Raw genomic sequence first — 24,087 nt, forward strand, 5'->3', positions numbered from 1 at the left:
TTAATTTTCAAAGTGTGTGTACAAAAATGCTGCAAAAATGAAAATAAAAATGAAATACCTCTATTTGCAATTTAATTCTCAAAGTCTGCACACAAGAATGCTGCAAAAATAAAAATAAAAGAAGTTAACCGTGTTTGCAATTTCATTTGCACCCTGAACTGCAATGAAGCTGCAAAAATGAAAAGTGAAACGCATTTTTACTTTGTATTTTCATTTTCAAGTTCTCAACATGCAAATAGTGAGGGTCAATGGGTGGAGCTTTGTACCTCGATTTCCCACAATTCTTTGTCCTTTGAAGCTGTACAGCCACTTTGATCGACAAAATACTTCTCACTTCCACTGTGTTTAATTCACGTGATTTTAATATTTTGACCCTGTACTGCAAGCTTCACAGTGAAACCATTTCACAAATTCTGAATATTAACATAAAAGAAATTTACACTGAAGTAGAAAAGGGATGCTTTGTATTTTTGTAGTATTATAGTTTAGCGTCAGCACAGAATACCACAATGCCGTTTACATCTTTGAGGGGGCTTGCTGTCCTTAAAAGGACTGCTTGTCTTTTGCGGCACTAGTTTGAGAAGCCCATATGACTGTGCAGTTGCCCTTTTTATTGGCGCTGTTGCTATTGATGATACAATGCCAGCTCAATCTTTTGGTGACTCATCTCTAGTTGAAATAACTTGTCCTGTGCCTTTGCATAGCCCTCCCTTCAAGGTCACTGTCCCCAGCGGCCGCCACTTCCAACTCCTTGCAACAGCACACAAACTCGTCGAAATGCCTGAGTGGTTTTCCCTCCCACTTTGATCATGCTACCAGTGTTGTGAGCACATCAGCAGGTTTTGGGAGTGGTGTCTTGTCAGATGGTGCAGCAGTGATGATGCATGCTGCACTGGCATTTGTCATAACCGGGATGTTAAGTGTTGTGCTGCTGTTCAGTGCAGCAGGTGTGTTCAACGCTAGTCAGCTGTAGGCAAGCAGGCGAACCTCCTGGTGTGGAGATGCAGATGTACTGGTTTCGTTGCTGTTTTCATTTACTGAACTGCCACTGCAAACCGCGTTCCAGGTCTGGATCTCAGCTTTGAGGCTCTCATTTCACCACTGCTTCACAACTCCTCTGTGATCTAACTTGTCCTTTACTTTTGAATTTTTACCACCGGCTTTTCTTTTCACGGCTCACTTGGGGTCAGTGGCAACTCTGTCACACTTTTCTCCAGCTTCATGAGCCTGAAGCTTCACCAGTGTCCACACTCCTGGAAAATGGACCTTAGAAGATGGAGAAGTGGTGGTGGAACTGCCCATGTGACAGTCTCTAAGCTGTCTCCATCCCTGTACTGCTGGTGCAAACGGCACTCCAAGTTACTCCAGCACCTCCACAGAAGATCCATTATGGTGCTCAGTGCCGACTGTACAATATTTCGCTACAAAAATAGAAAGTGTCCCGTTTCCACTTCAGTGTAAAAAAATTTAAACTATGATGTAATAAAAGCCAGTTTCTGACATGTTAAATATTGTAATTATATTGCTCAATTAATTTCTATAATTATGTGTGGTCTTCGAATTTTGTGAGACAGTTTTGCTGTGAAGCTTGCAGGGGATAAAAAGATGAAAATCACATCAATTGAACGCAGTTGAAGTGGCTCTACAGCTACGAAGGACAAAAAATTGAGGAAAATCGCCAAGCCCCGCCCATTGACCCTCACTATTTGCATTCTGAGATCTTGAAAATGAAAATTCAATGAGCAGCAGGTGGCATTTTACTTTTCATTTTTGCAGCTTCATTGCGGTTCAGGCTGAAAATGAAACTGCAAATGGCATTGTTTCATTTTCGTTTTAATTTTTGCAGCATTCTTGTACACAGACTTTGAAAATTAAACTGCAAATTAGGTTATTTCATTTTCATTTTATTGTTTGCAGCATTTTTGCATGAAGACTTTGAAAATGAAAAGAGAGATTTTATAATTTTAATTTTCATTTAAATTTTTGCGGAAAATACCTTCCATAAAGCAAGTACTGTTGAAGAATTTTGATGATGACAACCCATTTGGCCCAACAAAGCTTGCCAATCCTTTTCTTTTAAATCCTTCAAAATAACATCAAGTTGAATTTTGAGTGTCCCTAATGTCCTACTGTCTACCTGATAACCTATTCCATGTGTCTATGGTTCTCTGTGTGAAGAATATCTTGATAATTTTTCTGGTAAATTTACTCGTAACAAGTTTCCAACTGTGTCCTTTTGTTCTTGTTGAACTTGTTTTAAGGTAACACACTGAATCCACTGTGTTAATTTCTTTCATAATTTTAAACACTTCAGTCATGTCACTTCTAATCTCCTTTTGCTTAAATTAAAAACATTCAACTATTTTTAATCTTTCCTCATAACTAATCCCCTGCCATCCTGGAATCTGCCAAATTGCTGTTCTCTGGACTTATTCTAGCACTGATATCTCTTTTTGCAGCCTGGAGGGCTAAACTTTACCCAGTACTATATAATGCACTACTGAGTCAGCACCTAAAGTGTTATAACACATAGCCATGTGTTATTTATTTCATATTTATCCATCCATCCCATTTCATTGCCTGTCCTGGGTGAGGTTACAGACACAGCCTTCGCTGGTAGTAAATACAGTAGGAGAGAAACACATCCTAGATGTTATTCCAACACTGTCTCTTCCAACCAAAGTTATAACAAGGAAAAGCAATAAAAAGTAAAATAGCATTTTAATACTTTTAAACATCATAAATTGTAATCTGCACCTATAAGTTATTATACAATACTAATAATTTCCAACAGATGGCACAGCAGCTAGCCACTTTCAACCTAAAGTATGTGTATCAGCAAACTAAATAAAACAATTTAACATGTTTACATCCATAAAAGTTCATAATATCTCTTAAATATTTATCCTAATATCCTATGAATATTAAAGGCATGTGCTATATTGAACAAAAGTTGTAAACCTTCTCCATTATGCTGAATGGCATTGACCACAGTTACTGTTATAACAATGTACTAGGTATTGCAAAATATTAACACAACTGTCAATTCAAACAGTTTTCTCTATAATGTTTCCCCTTTTAAATGAGAACTTTAACTTTTTGGTCATTTGGTCAACAAATGCACAAACTTAAACTACTTTGATGTTTCCTACATTTCTAGCTTTAATGATGAATACCTCTCAACATTCACATACTTACTACACACTCTGCCGATACTGTCGCATGATGTCACTTCAGCGCCTTAAAAACTAGGAGACTCTGAAGCCTTTTTTTTTACAGCCGCCCCCAACTATGGTATATCAAATTTGTCCTTTTATATCATTCTGAAGGTCCATTAGTATGTTCATCTTCAGGGATTTCTAGAAGCTCCATAAGGTCAGCCACAGTTCAAGAGAATACTCTTCCATTAATCCTCACTTCAGCTGTCTGAACTCGTTCATCAGCTCCAGGTACATCATGCAACACTTTATCTATAGGCCATGAAGCTCTTGGTAACTGTGGCTCAAGAAGTATTATTTTCATTCCTTCTTTCAAGTTAGCTTCCTCTTTTGGCCACTTCTGCCATTCCTGAAGATTTGGTTAATAATACTTCAGAAAGCCTGGCCATAATTTATATGCCAACACATGGCTTTGTCTGCATCTGCTCCTAGTCAAGAGATCTGATATAGAATAGATGACCTGTGTGGAAGGGAAGAAGCAGGCAACTTTTTAAGCAGAGAGTTGGGGTTCTCCAGATCAAGATCTTCTAGGTTTAAAGAAACATAATTTAATGGTTTTGTGTTTCACATTCTTTCTACTTCCAGTAGAACAATCCTTAACACCTCCTCAGTAACTGTCTGTGATCTCTGGGTTGTGATGAGTGTTGTCTTTATTGAACAAGTCTTTTATTCCTAATAACACCACCAAAAATAAAACTCTAACCTAATCTCATGTTTACCCAGAAGTTACTGAAGATCGCTCATTAGATCTTGAAAGGCCTCGTGCAGCTCTCACCTCCAGGACAGTTTGTGCCTGGATGCATGGGTGTTGCTAGTGTGAGATAAAATGTTAAAAGGCCATTAAGAAGGATTCTGCATCCATGCTGTTAAATATTATCAATTACACACACCAGGATATTATACACTTTAATATCACTCTCAATCTCTTTTGCATTGTACAATTCATTGTCAATTCTCACATTAAAGGGCCAAAAGCAATAAACTCCATTGCTTTAAATTGTTGACTTGAATAAGCATGGGTTGGGCTAGGGGCAGATAACCCATCATTGACATTCTCTGCAAAGATGTTTCCAGATTGCTGCTCCTAATTTCAGTGTTCAGTACTTATACCTAAATTCTGCAGATAGACACTTTTGTCCATGATGTTACTCATAGAATCTTTGAATCAGTACTTTTGTCACAGTGTGACTAGGGTCTTTTTGCATTGTGTTACATACTGCTCAGCTTACCACAGCTTTCCGCCAACTCTGATAATTCCACTGGAATGGTCAAATTTTGGAGAAAGAACTTTCAGACTGCTACTAGAGGAAATAGATTTGCCTTCTTGCAGTTGACTAAATTCGTAAGAGAAGCTATCTGTCTGAGATATTCATACAAGTAGAAGTTGAGATTTTAGGTAATCAGAGGCAAGAAACTGCTGATATTGGCTCAGCTCCTTCATCTGATCTCACAGTGGCTTCTACCAGCTCTTCTTAGATGCTAAACTGACTGGTATATGGAATGGCTGATACACAGAGTAGAAGTTGATTGACTTAGTTGGTGGGTGTTTAACCTATACAGAAAGTAGAATGGCTATACGTTGTCTGGAAGGATTTCATTCTTTAACATTGTAAGATGTCTCTGTGAAATTCATTGATATTGTAGGAGAAAAGGTGGTCCAAATTTCCATCTACTTGGCTGTCCTATATCTCTAAAAGAATCTTCCCCTTAGTGATGTCATCTGCGGGGTTATATAATGCTAGGTATTGTACTCTTTTACCTCATGAATCTCAGCTACACTGGTTCCTACAAAAACCTTGAATTGGCAGGAAGTACAGTGAAGCCAATTAAGTGCAGTCGTTGAATCTGTCCACAAATTGACACTGCTAATAGACATAGACTTTGTTTTGAGTAACTTGAAAACCTAAGCCCCTCCCAAAGCAGCACAATGCTGTAATCCTGGGATTGAAAACTGATTAATGTTACTCTAGATCTGGCCATTACAAAATAAAATTTACCTTATTCTGAGATAGGTCACTGAGCCATAGGCCTGCTTTGAGGCATCACAAAATATGTGCAGTTACCATCTTGTTTCCAAGACATTTATATAAATTGTTAGGTAGAACTGAGGAAACATAACCTTTGATGTATGAATGAGCTCTGCCTCCCAGGAGTACCTTGACTGAAGTAAATCTTTAGGGTAGATGAAGTCACCCTACTTTTTGCCAAAGCTGCTGAGCTGACAGTTTTGCTTGAGTAGCGGATGAAATAATGAATCTAAGTCAGTCTTACTGACTTTCTAGAACTCTATAAATTTTCCATACTGTGATCCTGTCATACTGGATTTACCAATGTCTATAGCCTAGAGTTTCAGAAAAGCAATACCAGCATACTGTAAACCCAATGTAGGCACCGGAGAATGTATTCAGTCCTTAGCAAGGCATAGTTCACTGGATTCAGACTGTGCTTAATTTGGAAAATGACCTATCACAGTAGGAGTATCACAGGCCCACTGGAGTAATTTGGAAACCTCCTGAGATAAGATGAATTGATCCACCTTGTCCTTAGCCTCTGCAGGCATGAAGTAACTCTGTAGGAAATTGCAAACCTAAAAGAGTGTTTCGACTGCTAACCTGTCATCACTAGGTTCAGTATGATAATGAATGTAAGTCTGCAGGGCAAATGTAGTACACATGAGCTTCAACTTGTGACAAATGGTAAAACCTACAGGAAAATATTAGCATAACTAGTCATTCAAACAGTTCTCTCTGTAATGTTTGAATTTGTATATGAGAACTTACATTCAGGCGGCACGGTGGCGCAGTGGTAGCGCTGTTGCCTTGCAGTTGGGAGACCTGGGTTCGCTTCCCGGGTCCTCACTGCGTGGAGTTTGCATGTTCTCCCCGTGTCTGCGTGGGTTTCCTCCCACAGTCCAAAGACATGCAGGTTAGGTGGATTGGCGATTCTAAATTGGCCCTAGTGTGTGTTTGTGTGTGTCCTGCGGTGGGTTGGCACCCTGCCCAGGATTGGTTCCTGCCTTGTGCCCTGTGTTGGCTGGGATTGGCTCCAGCAGACCCCCGTGACCCTGTATTTGGATTCAGCGGGTTGGAAAATGGATGGATGGATGGAACTTACATTCAGTCAACAAGTGCACAAACATGAACTTTCTTTGGTGTCTCATGCATTTCTGGCTTTGATGGTGAACATTTTCAAAACTCATGCTTACTGCACTCTCTGCCAGCATGGTCACATGATGTCCCTTCAGCACCTTAAAGATGCAGAAGCCTTTTCATACTGTTTATAGTAAGCCTAAGTATTTTCATATCCATACTGTCTGTCACTAACGTTTAGAAAACGGCCAAATGTTTTTTTTAGCAGTTTCATGTATTATTTTTGTTGTATTTTTTACTTTTGGTGCATTTTTTGAATAAAATCATGTCACTTCTAAATCTTTTTTATATTTTTTTTATGAAATGGCTATGAACTATATGGCTATGTATCGTAATGATCATTATTGTTCTCAGCTGCGTAGACAGAATATGCTTTTGAACGTGTACAATACTGATAGTAACAAAAACAGTACAATAAAATGTATTTTTGTATAGCCCAAAATCACACAAGGCGTGCTGCAATGGGCATTAACAGGCCTTGTTTTTTGACAGCGCCCCAGCCTCAAATCTCTAAGAAGACAAGAAAAAACTCACAACAAAAAAAAACCCTTGTAGATAAAAAAAAATGGAAGAAATCTTGCGAATGGCAGTTCAGAGACAGACCCCTTTACAGGTAGGTCGGCCATGCAATGGGTGTCAAAAAAGGGGGTAAATACAATATAATATACAGAACAGAACACAGTAGTCATAAATACAATACAATAGTACAATAGTAATATTACAAGTACAGAACAAAATGCAAGAATAGATAAAATCACACAATATGATTCAGATTTGTTCAGAGTCCTGGAGACCTCAGCCATCAAGCTGCCTTCCCCCTACTGGCCATTCCACAGCTGAGTCAGCCAACCTGATGAAAAGACCCTTTTATCTTACGATTCCAGTGCTCCTCCGTCAGAGATGTCTTTTCCATAGGCAGGCAGACAACTTGGCAGTAGGGCAGTGGCACCAAGTGCCACATTTGAGTACCAAGAATATAAACGGACTAGGCGCGGGTTAGTAACAAATTATAACTATCATATTACTTATGTTTTAGTATTAATAACTAACAACAGAGATGCAATTGCATAACAAGAACAAGTGTGTAACTTAGGATGTGGTGCTCCAGTTCTTGGAACTCAAAGTGAATGGTCCTGACAAATTTAAAAACACACTAAACTGCTTTTATAAAGAATGTCCAGAAGGTTATGTGAATTACCTGCCTTCATAAGCTATGAAGTGTTTGATCCAAAATTTAGAATGTCCTGTGCTGCCAATGTAAACAGCCTTGTTTTTGAGCATATAAGCTGAAAATTAAAAACAAATAAAAACTAATTGAAGCAAGTTATCAAAAGTAAAAACTAAGATAGAAATAGTCAGAATTTCATAAAACCAAACTAAAAACTAAATTGAAACTGAAACAACATGTAAAAATATTACAGAAATAAAAACTTTAAACTTAAAAAACCTTATTACAAACTGTTACAGTAGGAGGTGCTATCGCTCCCTTGAACCCTCAGGTACCACGCCAAACACCAGGTAAAAGTCCAATTATTATTGTTTTTTATTATAATAACGTGCACCAAGCACTCTCCACTCCACTATATTCATAAACACAATCAAATCAATAATCAATACACAATCCTCCTCTCCCAGACGCGTTGCCACCCTTCCACCCAGCTCAGCTCACTTGTCTGGGGTTTCTCATAGTCTTTTATAGTCCATGACCCGGAAGTACTCCTGAACCCCTGTCCACATGACTTCTTAGCACTTCCGGGTCAGATAAAACTCTCCTTCTTCATCCCAGAAGCATGTCATTTCCTCTGTAGCTGTGACTAAGATGTACTTCCGGGTTATAGTGCACATGTAAGTTCTTGAGCCTCCCTGCAGCGTCCTCTGGTGGTCTTCACGGTATCCAGAAGGGTTGGAAATAGAAACTCCATTGTCCAGGATTCTCTGCTGGTCTTTGGGGCACTTCCATGCTACAGGGAGGGCTCCATCTGGTGGCCTGGGGGTAATGGCCGGGATGAACAGCCGGCCATCTCCCAAAAAAAAACAATAATACACATTTTGCATTTGGATAATTTTAGAAACCTTTTGAAATACGGACTTATGGAGAAAATAATGGAAACCCATAAAATCATATAATCATAGAGAAACCGTGCAAAGCATTGTTGGAACGGACCATAACAGTCAATTCATCCAACCATTTTCCTAACCTGTTTATCCACATCAAGGTTACATTGCAGTTAGAGCCAATTGCAGCAGTCATCTGGTGCATAGCAAGAACAACACCTCAACAGGGTGCCAGTCCTTACATATTTCTGGGGCATAAAAAACTAAACTGTGTCACAACTGCAACTACTATACTTCAGTGTGAAACTGTAATGAACCCTCAGAAATTTCACTTTATTTTTCTTTAATTAACAGATATTAACCAAACCATTGAGATATTGACTGTTATATAAATCCCATCTTAGTTAAAAGCTGCTACTGTAACTTTTCACAGTATAGTTATACAGACAATTACATAAACATTATATAAAGTCCTAATGATGCATAGCAAATAAAGCTACTAACTAACCACAAATAATACACTTTTCCTGTTTTCTCATGGTGGCGTTCTGTATTCAGTAAATAATGAAATATGACCAGTAGATATACGGTTAATATCTTGTAACAGAGATAAATGATATAGTTACTGCAGAATACCTTGTGTTTAGGTCCAAAAGGACAGAGCAAAATTAATTAGACTGATGATAAAATTCCAGAGCACTAAATGAAACTCAAAGCTTGATTGTTACAAACTTTAGTCAAGCTTTGAAACTTTGCCAGCTTTACTTACTAAATCATATAAAAACTTGTTCTTCCTTTTTCTGTTTAGTGTGTTATTGTATTTAAGCATCAGTATTCTATAGATTACTGCTGGTTAAAAGAGTTGCCTTTGCTACTGTAGTTCCAGTTGATTGGATGCACTATGCTGATCTAGTTCATTTTTTTCAATTATTAGTTTACAATTTCTTTTAAAATTTTCAGGTGTAAATGGCATTTATGAGTCAAAGGTCTTTTTATCTTTTAATATATAAGCATTACCAGCATGAAGCTTATATACTGCTCAAAAAAATTAAAGGAACACTTTTTAATCAGAGTATAGCATCAAGTCAATGAAACTTCTGGGATATTAATCTGGTCAGTTAAGTAACAGAGGGGGTTGTTAATCAGTTTCAGCTGCTTTGCTGTTAATGAAATTAACAACAGGTGCACTAGAGGGGCAACAATGAGATGACTCCCAAAACAGGAATGGTTTAACAGGTGGAGGCCACTGACATTTTTCCCCTCCTCATCTTTTCTGACTGTTTTTTCACTAGTTTTGCATTTGGCTATGGCCAGTGTAACTACTGGTATCATAGGAGGCAATACCTGGACTCTACAGAGGTTGCACAGGTAGTCCAACTTCTCCAGGGTGGCACACCAATATGTACCATTGCCAGAAGGTTTGCAGTGTCTCCCAGCACTGTCTCAAGGGCATGGAGGAGATTCCAGGAGACAAGCAGTTAGTCTAGGAGAGCTGGACAGGACCATAGAAGGTCCTTAACCCATCAGCAGGACTGGTATCTGCTCCTTTGGACAAGGACAAACAGGATGAGCATTTCCAGAGCTCTACAAAATGACCTCCAGCAGGCCACTGGTGTGAATGTCTCTGACCAAACAATCAGAAACCGACTTCTTGAGGGTGGTCTGAGGGCCCAACGTCCTCTAGTGGGCCCTGTGCTCACAACCCAGCGCAGTGGAGCTCGATCGGCATTTACCATAGAATACCAGAATTATCAGGTCCACCAATGGCACCCTGTGTTTTTCACAGATGAGAGCAGGTTCACCCTGAGCACATGTGACAAACGTTGAAGGATCTGCAGAAGCCATGGAGAATGTTATGCTGTCTGTAACATCATTCGGCATGACCAGTTTGGTGGTGGGTCAGTGATGGTCTGGGGAGGCATATCCATGGAGGGACGCACAGACTTCTACAAGCTAGACAAAGACACCTTGACTGCCATTAGGTATCAGGATGAAATCCTTGGACCCATTGTCAGACCCTACGCTGGTGCAGTAGGTCCTGGTTTCCTCCTAATGCACGACAATGCCCGGCCTCATGTGGCAAGAGTATGCAGGCAGTACCTGGAGGATGAAGGAATTGAAACAATTGAATGGCCTTCACGATCCCCTGACTTAAACCCAATAGAACATCTGTGGGACATTATGTTTCGGTCCATTAGGCGCCAGGTTGCTCCTCAGACTGTACAACAGCTCAGGGATGCCCTCATACAGATCTGGGAGGAAATGCCACAAGACACCATCCGTCGTCTCATTAGGAGCATGCCCCGACGTTGTCAAGCATGCATACAAGCTCGTGGGGGCCACACAAGATACTGAAAAGCATTTTGAGTAGCAGAAATTAGGTTTTTGAAAAAATGGACTAGCCTGCCACATCTTCATTTCACTCTGATTTTAGGGTGTCTACACAATTGAGCCCTCTGTAGGCAGAAAACTTTTATTTCCATTAAAAGACTTGGCATCCTTTTGTTACTAAGACATTGCCCTGTCGTTATTTGTATAGATATCCAACTTCATATTGAGATCTGATGTATCTAATGTGTTTCTTTAAAGTGTTCCTTTAATTTTTGTGAGCAGTGTAGCAACAGATTAATTGTGCCATATGATCCCAAGAAATCTCTAGTCATTGTCATTGTGTTTTTTCTCATTATTAATTTAAAGTATTTTGGAATCATCACATTTATACAAAAACCACAAACAGCTGCTTCTTTATTAATTCCATATGGAAAGGGGTGAACTTACTACAAATTAACTTTGAACACTGAATCTTTCTTTCAAATTATATACATGTTCATGGACCCTCCAGTACTTTGCCCCAGTAAACTAAACCACAGGTATGCTGTGCATACTCTGCTCAGCAAGGTGTAGAGAAAAAACAATGAAAAAGCTGAACCTTTTTAGTGTTTGTTTATGGAGGTTTTTTTATATCATTTGTACTGATAAAATATACAACCACATCCTACACTGCAAGTTTCACTAATATGTTTATAACATAGTGTTATACCAAACTCTTTTTGCTGAGAGCTTACAAGAGATTTTTAAGTTTTTACTTTTAATGCCAAAGTGACACAGTGCAACATATAGTACAAACATAGAAAGGAAAATTAGTTGGGTGCTTATCATTGGTACCCTGGATCTCCAGGACACTGAGTCTGAATTCTAACCTGGTCATCAGTCTATATAGAGTTTGCAAATATATGCAAATTTGTCTATATATTCTGCTGGAACGCTGTTTTTCCCTATTATCTACCAAGTTAGATTTGCAGTGCACAACAACAGGAGTTTTCATATGCAATCAATGACTATTTTTAGCACAGTACATTAAAGCACCAATGAGAGGGAGCACCTGTTTAGATTTAGCATTCTGTAATAATCGGGATAGGATTCAGGGGATAGATGTGATTGAACCAGTAGCATATAATGACCATAATATAATATATTTCACACTGTTTTGGCAGAGTACATATTTAAAAAACTAAAGCAGTTAAATTTAATTTTAGTAGGGCGGATCTTGAGCAGATGCAGCAAAGCCTAAATAAGATAAATTGGAATAAGCCTCTAAGTGTGGAGTCAGCTGAAGCAGATTTAAAAGTGTTTAATGAAAAATGCAGGGTGAGATTATCCTAAAATTTAGAAGCAGTAAGAAATTAAGAGAACTCTGTGGTGGATAATAAGGAGCTAACAATGAAGGTACAAAGAAAAAAAAACAGCTGTATAGGGCATTTAAGACTAATAACACCGACTTTAACAACAGGGCATTTGAGATCAATGGTTTAAAAAAGATATTAGTAAAGCTAAAAGGAATTGGAGAGAAATATTGGAAAAAAAGGCGAAAAGTGACCCACAGAGATCCTTTCAATATTGTAGTAGTAAAAGAAGAAGTTGTTGAAGAGCATTCAGAACTGTAAGGGCAAGCTACAATTTACAAACAGTGAAACTGCAAGTGCTTTGAAGTTATTATGGGTGAAGAAGTCAATTATGTTCTAAAAATAACAGAGACTATTAAAGAGATACTTAGTGATTTGAAAGTTGTTAGTGAGAGACATACTACTTAAATACGCTGAAATCTAACAAAGCTATGACAAAGTTATGCTCGAGAATTTAGGGAAGTTACTAAGTTCATATTTAAACCATTGACGCATATTTTTTAAAATGGGAGAATTCTTAAGGCATGATAGCTAGAAAATATTATCCCATAATAAAAAAATGGTGACAGGGCTGATTCAGGGAACTATAAACCGGTAAACTTAAGGTGCATCACAGGTAAATGTAATATCAGCAATTATTAAGGAAAAAATTGAGCAGCATATGCATTATCTAAAACAGGTGTTAACAAATAGTCAACCAGGATTTGGACAGTGAAGTTCACTAGTATTCTGGAGGAAGCAACAAAACCATATCAGAGAAGTGCATATGATATTATTTATCTTGAATTTCAGTAGGCTTTTCATAAGTACCTTATGAGAGAATGGCATCCAACAAAATGAAGTGGGAAATCAAGATGTGGTGTGTGTATGTAGGTACAAAATTAATGGGCTTGAACACAGGAAGCAAAGGTTTACAGTGAAATTAGGTTTTTAAGAATTTTGCGATGCTAAATGTGGTGTCCCTCAGGAATCAGTTCTTGGGGCTGCTGCTGTTTTATATATAGCTAAATCGTCTGGACAAGAATTTAATTTTCAAGCTGGTTATTTTTGCAGATGTTACCAAACTATGTGTAAAGGCTTCAGCAGATTTGTGACAGATGTAAATTAATTTATTACACATATAAAGTAGATATGTTAGATTTGAATGTACGATATGATGTCTAAAACTTGAAAGTATACCTTCTGAAAAGAGGTAGAATTCAAAGTGAACTCATCAGTTTTTAGATTAAGATAGTTTAGAGAAGTTATCAACAAGGATAATAGGATTTTAAGTTATACATCACAACGTGTACAGTACAGGTCAAGGGACATTATGCATCAGTTATATAATTAATTGGTGACAACTTATCTGGAATGCAATGTATATTTTTGACCTCCCTATTACTAAAAATACATGGCAGCACTACAGGAGGTTCAGAGAGAAGCAACTAGGTTGATTCCAGGACAGAGAGTTGTGAGCTTGAACCTTTTCATTTTAAACAAACAGATTAAAAGGTGACATGACTGACAGTATTTAAATTTATCAAAGTAATTAGTACAGTGGATCAGCTATTACTTTAAAATAAATTCTAAAAGAAGAACATGGGGACGCAACTGGAAATGTGTTAAGGAAAGGTTTTGCACAAATGTTTGAAAGAAGTGGTTCATCCAAAGAAACATAGACACATGGGATATATACCAATTAGTGTGGTAGAGGAACCTTCAAATCTCAACTTGATGTTTATTTGGACAAACTAGGTGAAAAAAACGAACAAGGTTGCTGACCTGAATAGCCTCGTCACAATTGTTCTAATTAATTGATTATTCTAAACTGGATCAGTATGGGTGTGTAAGTGATCAAGCCCTATTATTTACTGGCATCCTTTCCAGGATTAGTTTTGTTTTGTGGCAAGTGCTGTTGTGATAGTTTTGTGTTGCCAGCAACAGTGAATTTAAATGAGACAGCTAGAAAGTATATGGATACATTGATAAAATTAACTTGAGAGACTCTAATAATAGCCATAAGTACCACATTAAGTTATACTATAATTGCTAGTCCATGACCTGGATTACTCAGTAAGTAAAACAAATTCATACAAGTCTTTTCTGACATATCCAATACAAAATATGATGTATTTATGCCAGAATAATTAAAACTGTATTAATGGAGTGGCTAGATACATAAAGATCATCAGGGAAGTAACTACAGTAGAGTTGCATGATGCCGGATTAAACATATATGTACATTCATACACATAGATAGGAACTCAGCTTTATTCATGCTGTCATGGAATAACACCAGGATCTATCCTAGTTTGGTAATTTGCAGTGAAAAAACTGCCAGTGGCCAGTTGCAACCTTTAGTGCAATATCTGGATTACAAAGGCCTTCAGAAGTACTGTAAGCAGAACGTTTTCTGGTGACGTTTTCTGTTTTACTCACTCAGTTCTGAGCAGCTCCACCTGTCCACAGTGCAAATCCCGAAAGACTGGGATGTATCACGGTGTGATTCTATGATAAAATACTTGGCATAGTTGGACAGATCACTAATACGCTGCAACCTAATTATAACTGTTAAGAAAGTTTGTTAGTTCTTCTGCTCATCTCTGCCTAAGCTTGATTCACAATACCTAGAAGGTTTTGAGCACATTATAAAGGCAGTCTTCAAAATACATCTTTCTACTTTATATGAATCACTCACCAGACTAATTTTTTTTTATAATGGGTATCATGCAGCATTCAGTTATTTTGATTAATAACACTATTACAGAAAAAATATCTGCTTATGTAAAATTGCATTTCACTCAGTAAAATCATAATTTAGGGTTAAAGGGTAGGGTTAAATATTTTGATGTCTATTATTACAATGACCTCCAAGCCGATCTGCCTTTTTTATGTTGTAATATACTTTTTAACGCGTTTTAAAATCTTTCAAACTTTTTGTACTGAGGATTTCTAAAATACATGTTCTTTTTGGTGACATTAAGGTTTAATTGATGTAATCGGTTAACTTTTTTTTTTAATAGAATTGTTCAATACAGTGACACAGTAGGTGCTGTTAATGCCTCACAGCTCCTGGGACATTGATTTGATTTACAGCCTCTGCTACTGTGAGAGGTTTGTCTGTTCTCCCTTTGTTTATGAGGGTTTTTTTTAGGTAGGCTAATTTAATCCGTTAAATGTGCAAGTTTAGTTTCTTAGTAAAACTTAATATGAACACTATACTATTACCGTGCATGGTTTTCTTTGCTCTCAGAACAGCTGCAGTTCTTCGTGGCATGGATTCAACAAGATGTTGTAAATTTGAGATTATTGTTCATGATGACATAAATGCATTATACAGTTGCTGCACATTCATACTGCAAATCTCCATTTCTGCCACATCCCAAAGATGCTGTATTGGTTTCAGATCTGGAGACAAGGAAGACCACTGAAGAACACTGAACTAGTTGTCATGTTCATGAAATCAGTTTGAGATGACATATTATTATGGTGGAAGTAGCCGTTAGAAAATGAGTATATTGTGACTAGGAAGGGATGCACATGGTCAGCAACCACAGTCAAATATGATGTGGCATTCAAGCAATGCTTGATTGGTATTAGCAGGCCAAAAGTATGCCAAGAACAAAATTCCCACTCCATTACACCACTAAAACCAGTCTGATCTATTGAAAAAGGCAGATCAGGTGCATGGATTTGGACACTACCATCCATGTGCCTCAGTAGAAATCAGTATTCACTGCACCAGATTTTTCTCAACTGTCTTCAACTGTACAGTTTTGGTGAGTCTGTGTCCTCTGCCACCTAATATTCCTGTTCTTGGCTGACAGGAGTTGAACCCAATACGTTCTTCTGCAGTTGTAGCCCATTTGCCTCAGATTTCGATATCTTGTGCATTCTGAGATGCTTTTCTGCACACTACAGTTGTACAGAGTTCATCTTTGTTACTGTAGCCTATTTCACAGCTCAACTCAGTTTGGGCATTCTCCTCTGACCTCTCTCATCAGCAAGGCATTCCTGTCCACAGAACTGCCACTCAATGGATATTTCTTGTACATGAAAATCCCTGGAGATCAGCAGTTACCGAAATATTCAAACTAGTGCAACTGTCACCAACAATCATGTACTGATCGAAATCACTAAGATGACATATTTGCCCCATTCTGGTGTTTCATGTGAACATTAACTGAAGTTCCTAACCTATACCTTCATGATTTTATGCATGGTGCTGCTGCTGCCACATGACTGGCTGATTAGATTACTTTGTTCAGTGAATGTACTGTATGTGTAAATGCCTGTTGATGAAGTATCCATCCTTGTCTAGACTCTGCTGTTCTCCCTAACCTAGTAATGAAATTAATGAGGAGTTAGCTTACAAGTGTTAAGCATTTTATAAATAAGTTAATGCTACAGAGAAAAAGGAAATAATATGTAAATATACAGTAGGTACTACCATGGCTTGCATACTGCTGCAGTAGTTACCATTGTAGATGGATAGCTCTAGACACCTGGTTCAAATTCTACCCTGGGTATTTCATGCAGAGACCCAAAGTTCTCTGCTAGTCTGCTAGAGTTTTCCCCATATAGTTAAGCTTCCTCCCTTGTTCCAGATGTGTAGGTCATGTTAATTGGAAACTGTAAATTGCCTTAATGTGAGTGAGTGTGCCCATGTTGGGCTGGCGTCTTGCCCAGGGTTGGTTCCTGCCTTTGCGCTTGATATATATAACTACAGCTGGCCATTTAAAGCTTGTTATTTCTGGCAGGCTAACTTGCTTTTCATCAATTATGGTTAAAATAGGCTCCAGTTTCCCTATAAACCTGACCAAGAAAAAGTGGGTATGGAATATGGAAGGATAGAATAGATATTTGTAAAGATGTTTTATACATATCTTTCTCAAAGGTGGCTTAAACAGCAAACCTTATTTTAAGTTGACTGATCCTTAGTGCTTGGAAATAACATTACTGAGTTGCATTAGTTAAATAGGTAAAAATGCAATTAAAAGCATAAAAGTACTGGTCACAATGACTTTATGAAGCAAAGCAGTTAATTTCCTTTGTCACTATCATAAACATTTAATTTAAAAAAGAGTTTGTGAACGGGTTGACTTTTTTTGAAGTCCTTTTTTTTGTAGGTGGTGTATTCTAAGCAGAATCAAAGAATGTTTGAGTATTTATATTTGTATCTTGACTTTATACACTGTTCATTTTGGGAGCTTGGCAGCTGTCTTTTTGGCTTTCCGGTTACAAGGATTGAAACAAAATAGTTCCTCCTTAAAACTCTAAAAGAAACCTCTTCTATTTTTATTAAAAGAGGCTGCTTTCATTTTTAAAAATTATGCAGTCTGAAATAGATGCCTTGTGGTCATTTTCAAAATTTATTTTTGCGGTGCTCATTTTATTATGTAGAGGCACGGAAATGCAATATGCAAGAAAACACTCTCTACGTTTATAATTAATCTGCATGTTCATGGCATTCTTTAAAGGATATGTGGGATGTTATTATACTTGACTTTTTTCTCTTTTTGATGATGATCTGTTCAGTTTTAAAATTTACTAGGCTAAATATCCTCCTGCTAGAGCAAACATAGTCATTTGAATAAGTATTTCAAATATTAAAAGTATGCAGTTTGAAGTGGTTTCTCATCTAGGACGATACCCAGGCTTTTTTTTTTCTTCTTTAAGTTTTCTGGAACCAGAAAGACATTTTTTGAGCAAAGATTTCTGGCTATCATTTGCATCTAATGATTTGGGTGTGTTATAAAATAAAAACCCAGACAAGGCAGATTATAACATTTACTGCTTTAGCTGGAAAGAGTTTTCTTTTTTTTTAAATGAAAAGGAGCCAGTGTTTGCAGTGAAAACGAAGCATGCAATATGAGCATCAGATTTACTTTGGACGACTCCACACATTCCTATTCATCATTACATTAGGCAACGCAATTCCATCTCCTCTTGATGGGCAGGAAAAGTGGGCAGCCTGCCAGGTAGATGTTGCCATGACTCCCAGCCCCCCGAAGGTGATGCATTTTGTGAGCAGGCTGAGCTTAGGTTCTGAACTAGACAATAGATGCCTTTGCAATGTCAGCAGAATGGTTTATGGGAATGCACTCCGCTGTTGGCAGAGGATCATGTGACCTTACGGCTGAGATTTTGTAATGGTGCCAAAAGAGAGAGAGAGGATGAGAGGGAGAGAGAGGGAGACTTGGAAAGCAATGCCTGTAAAAGTCTTTATTTTATTTTTTTCTTTCTTGCATTGCTCAGAAAATGGCGGATCATACAGCGATGACTTTACCCCGACTCAGCAAGCAATTGAGCTCCGAAACACAACTTCTCTTTTATTCTGTTTTTTTGGCAAGCCACCAGGACTCTGTCCCTTTCACGCCTGATAAATCCTGCTGCTTATCTTCAGTTTGAAAGGAAAGGTTAGAAGGGATATTTAAACTCTAGGGAAGGGGGGAGAATTAATAAAAAATATCAAACAACAACTAAATTTTCTGGCATGTGTTTGTCAATAACCTGATTCCAAGTGCTCTTTTGTGAAGCTGAAGAACAAAAGTTTGAAACTGTCTCATGGCACAGGCATTTGCGTTGGGCAACTAGGGCGACTGAATTGAACATGAGCTCATCGCAGCATATTGAAGTAAGCTGGCATCCTGCCTTGGTCACCCCCTTGCTTCAGCAGATTTGTACACTCCATAATTTACAAAGCCAACGCAGCCTTAGTAAAGTTCGCCCGCTTCTCCCACCATCACTACTGTGCAGGCAGTTGCGGTGAGGATTGGTGCAGCTTTTGCGCAGTAATTTGTGCTCAGAATTCTGACCAGATTTTTTTTTCTTTGTCAAGGAAAAAAGGGGGCACATCAACTTATTTTAATTTGGGATTCATTGGAGCATGCATCAAAGAGAATCAGAAATTTTCCTGATATAAAATAATATTTATATACAATGCTGCAAAATATTTATATACAATATATTGAATAAAATAAACAAAAATAAATGAACATCTGCTTTTCCAAATATAACACAAAAAACTTGAATCTTCTATAGCATCGCAGAAACTGAGACATGCTAGACCTCTCTTAAGTAAAGTGCCTTGCCTTACCCAGAGCTAAACTTTTCTGTTTTTTAAAATTATTTCATTTTGTTGGCATCGCTTCACTGTTGCATTCATAAGAGTGTTCCAAAGAGGCTGAAAAAAGTTTTGAGTGATTGCAGGTATACCATATTTTATTTTTCTTATTCTTTAAACATATATTTCTTGATATTAATGGAAGTGTGTAGTCTTGCTGTACTTTAACAGAATGTGTTACTGAAGTAAGTAAAAATAAATGCTATTTTTTTCTTTGTGTGTCGTGATTTAATATTTATTATTACTACCTGTTCAAATGACATAACAGGCGACTCGAACTTGATGGTGCAAGGTTACTCCAAGGCTTACTTAGTAGGAGAATTGCTTTTTAAAATTTCGTAAGAAAATATTCATTTTTTTTGCATTATGGGCAGTTGGTTAAAATGTTAATTACCCTCAGGTGAAGAACTATGAAGGGTACATGTGCTTGTGTTGTAATTATGTCAGTGATAGCATCTTTGTAGATGAAATCGTCAAGCACTGTCGATGTGACATAAACAGTTTATATTCTTTTTGAACAGTTTCGGATTTGATTGAATTTCAGTCTGCTTTATACTTATAAATAAATTTGCAAACCAATTTGATGAATTTAACAGATTTCTTCAGATTGCCAAATTGGAAAAAAAAAACATATAGCAGATGTGATTTGATATTTGCATTGTTAAGAAATGGGTGCAGTTTGAAAGCAGAATATACAAGATGACCAGTGTAGATTTCACATCTTACATCTTCCCACCTGTTAGGCTTCTATGTTAGTACTTCTTTTTAAATATTCTGTGAATGTTTAAACTGTTGCAGTATACTTACGGCAGCACTTTACGTTTGTTGTTTAATGCCCTTGCCAGATTTAGACTTAAATTAATGATATGTGTAACTGATTAAAATGAAGATACCTAAAATTCTAAACTTTTTATCTAACTAAATAACAATTGAGAAGTTTTTTTTTTGTTGTTGTTAAATGTTTCTTTGTGATATGTAGCTTTTAAAAGGTTTTTTTATTCAGTTTTAAAAGCTTGCAAATTGGTGAAATGTAAATCAGTTTAAATTAATTAAACTATTAAGTGAGTGTTCATTCTCATAAATAAGAAGTATATGTTTTACATAAAATTAAACTTTTTGAATACTGACTTGCCAACAGAAAAATGAGTTATTTTGCTCCAGGGTGCACTTTAATGACAAAATCTCCCCTTCATTTGTTTTAAAAAGGAAGTTTGTATCCTTGTAGAAACAAAGTTGCTAATAAATGGTATAAGGTTTTCCTAACCGCAAATTAAAATGTTAAAAATTCTTGTACAGATTAACAGAAAAATGACAAACAAAAGCTCTCGTAGTTATAAAGCCAAAGCATCATTACATGTTTCATTGTCTTCTGAAAACTTTTAGTATATTTTGCTTTCATGTAATTACAGACATTTTCATATTACTTACTTCTGAGTAGTGTTTTTTGCATTGACATTGTTATTCTTAATTTGGTTTGTGTGGAATTTCTTTGTTATGGACACTATGTAAAGTCTGTGCTAATTGTGATAAACAGTAGTTTATGTGAAGTATCTTTGTACAAATTCTCAGTCATTATGTGTGTGTGTTTATATACATATATATATGCATATATATTCTTTTTATCTAAGTGAGTTTTCATATATTAATAATACCATTTTGTTCATTTTTCTAGCAAAAAATTATGTTGGGCACTTGGAAAGGAATCTAACATGGATCATCAGCACAGGTAAAAAACAAAACAGAATTTGCATTTGCTTGGTTCATAGTTTAAGATGTTCTTTAAAAAAATTACTAAAATAAAGGTCATATTTTCCAGTTGCTAAACCATTGTAATTGAGTTATAACACAGTCTTCATAGTGTTCTTTTGTGTTTTATACAAATATGGTTTTGAGATTTAGAAAATAAATCCCATTCTGCTGTAATAATGAACTTATAGATGACCTAAGACACTTAAGTTACCTATCTCAAAATTATACTGGCCTTATGTCTAAAGTAAATTTCAGCATTAAAAGGTCCTAGTCACTGTTAATTTGCTTAAGCAAAAAAAAGTTACTGTTTATAATGTCTGATATAAAATTGTGTTAAAAAAAGCAAAGTTTATGGGCTGTAATAAAATCATACCTGTTGCCAATGTATTTTAAAAATGTGTGTTTTTTAAAACCTTTGTAAAGACACATTTGTAGAATAAGTTTATCAACCAGTGAGCTTTTTTTGCGTCTTTATTTAATCAAGGTTTTTAATTTTGAGAATAAACTCATCATTTACAGTATGCATAATGCAATTGAATACTGCTTCTTTTACTATTTTGAGCACTATCTCAGCAATGTTTGCAGGTCAAAGAGAGAGTTTTGTGGATGCATGAATTGCATCTACAAAATGTTATACAACTTCACCATTTTTATTCAAAAGATCAAATTTGTACTTTATTTTGCATTCATTCTACTATATGGTAACTATGGTAAATTATTTGTCCAGACTTTTAAGAATTATATTAATTTAAAGTACATTACTAAGGAGAACAATTTTTAACCTCAATTCATATTTATAGTTTCTTCAAATCTGAAAGATGACTGTATTAGTCTGCATTAGACTTTCTAAATTAATGCTTCTAGTAGGTTTAAGTTGTCTTTAGTACCTTTGTTTTATTTAGGAACGTTGTACTAAGTGGTCACTATGCTTTTCTATTTTATTGTGTTCAGCTGTAACATTAAAATATGTTATAAAAATAAATGCTGTTGCACCGATTCCACATGTGCATTTTAAACTGATGTACCATAATTTTGCACTTTGTAATTATATGAATTGGAATTATTTAGTTTTTTTTAAACAATTTCTCTATGTTTGAATGATATGATATATGCCAAATATATTGCCTTGTCAATAGATCTCCTTGTTAAATTTCAAATTCACTGTTTTCCTTCATATGTGTTTAAAATTCTATCCGAAAGAGTATGCCTTTTGCCATAAACCCGTAGATCCGATCTTGTGGTGAATTTGGTTTCACAAGCTCGCTTCTATGGGTCTGTGTCAATGTGGCAATAAACCTGAAAACTTCTTTTTTACACTCATTTTTATTAATAAGATAAGTTTCTTGGAAATATGTATATGCATTTTAAGTTATTTTACATTTATGATTAATAATAAATGACATGTCAGTAAAATAATATTTTTTATAAAACTAACAAAAGTACTTATTTGTAGTATGCATTGCAGAATTATATTCCAATGATTAATTTGCTAAATATAATTTTTGCACATCTGCTGGTTTTGCATATGGCTACTATAGTTGGCCGATTATGTTTGGATGGTGTTTTTTGCAAAGTAACCTGGTAGGGCAGTGAAAACTGAATTCAGTATATAAAGTTAGAATTTTTTTTTTTGGCCGAACATTTGGTGCTTTACTGGTGTGTAACACTTAATGAAATCATTTAGTCTGTCTGTCTACTGCATATACCTAGTGTTACTAAATCAACAAGTTCACCTCTTCCTCTTTTCCAACCAACTTTTCTAATTTAAGTTTCAATGGCACTGTGGCCTATCATTTATTGATTTGAGTTATTGTTTTATGGTTAGCTGTTGTTATGCATTGAAACAATAACATTGGTTGTAAATTATTATGCTCTATTAAAGTTTTAAAAAGTGCTACAAAAAAGGCGTTTTAAAAATATTATTTAAAATGCAGCCCTGCTTGAATATAGCTAAAAAAAACAGAATAAATTAAATTAATGACAGCATAAGTCATGTTGTAGGTACATATAAAGTAAAGAACATAACTTGAAAGGCTTTTAACATTAAAATGCTTTGAACAGATACAAGAAACTGTCATACCATGAGCCATTATAGTATGTTCAAAAGTTTATCACTACAGTAGATCAAAACAAACTCTATTGTTTTCAAGAAATGCAGATAAAAACAACATTACTTGGAAGTGATTTGTTTTTAATAGTAAATTGTACTATTGCTTTTTCATTAAGCTTTATTTAATTTATTTTAAATTCAAAGTTGCCCTTTTATTTAGTGACAATGTTTTTGTTGACAAAACATATAGTTAATACAGTTATCTGAACAAATCAACAAACTTAAAAGTTGTTTTATAATCATATTCCAGACTCACTACATTAAATACACAATAAAAATATCACTGGTTATTTTTTTTTACAACCTGAAGCTTACATTTTTATTTTCAAAGATGAATTTGTTAACATCTTTGTAAAACTAACCGTAAGATCTTCATACTTAGTATATATATATATATATATATATATATATATATATATATATATATATATATATATATATATATATATATATATATATATTTTATATTTTATCTTGCATGTAAGCATATAATAACAGCTGAAATCTTGTAGAAATTTTAAGACTGTAAGGTGACCTGGTAGACCGGGAGATTGCCTGGAAGTAGGTGGATCCCACCCAGTTGTAAATAGTACCTGAGGCTGCATTAAAAAAAAAAAAGGGCAGAATGTGGAATTGACCAAATCGGTCCTTCATGTTCCAGCAGCCAAAATATTTGCAGCACATGACCTCATATTTTTATAACATTTAACTGCATGATGACTATAACTTTTTAAGAATAATGAACTAGAAGTTATTTTATACCTTCCCAGATTTTTCAATACATTATTAAAATAATGAAGCGTTATGTGCTTTAGTTTTATATATTTTTCGATATTAAATCTACCAGTAAGTTATAGATATTATACAATTTTTAAATAAAACTATATTCTTAATGTTTGTGCAAATTGAATGCAAATAAACATGTACGAGTGAATGACTTGTTCAAAATAAGATAAATGCGCATTGTTTAAGCTTTTAGTTCTTACTGCAAAAATACTTTTGGACGCCATGAAGG

The 24,087-nt window shown here is 35.9% G+C and overlaps 1 long non-coding RNA gene across 4 annotated transcripts in view; it reads left to right on the top strand.

The window, feature by feature from the left end:
• Positions 1-24,087, top strand: part of LOC120523332 — a 317,633-nt gene that overhangs the window by 84,326 nt on the left and 209,220 nt on the right. For 2 of the 4 annotated variants that reach the window (XR_005632592.1, XR_005632590.1), the window contains exon 3: positions 20,886-20,939. This is a non-coding gene — a long non-coding RNA (uncharacterized LOC120523332). Of the gene's footprint in view, positions 1-18,513; positions 19,300-20,885; positions 20,940-24,087 lie in introns of those variants that run through there. The other 2 variants (XR_005632591.1, XR_005632589.1) reach the window with 2 other exon arrangements.

The sequence above is a fragment of the Polypterus senegalus genome, chromosome 2 (genome assembly GCF_016835505.1).
Source record: "Polypterus senegalus isolate Bchr_013 chromosome 2, ASM1683550v1, whole genome shotgun sequence".
In the NCBI taxonomy this organism is placed as follows: Eukaryota; Metazoa; Chordata; class Cladistia; order Polypteriformes; family Polypteridae; genus Polypterus; species Polypterus senegalus.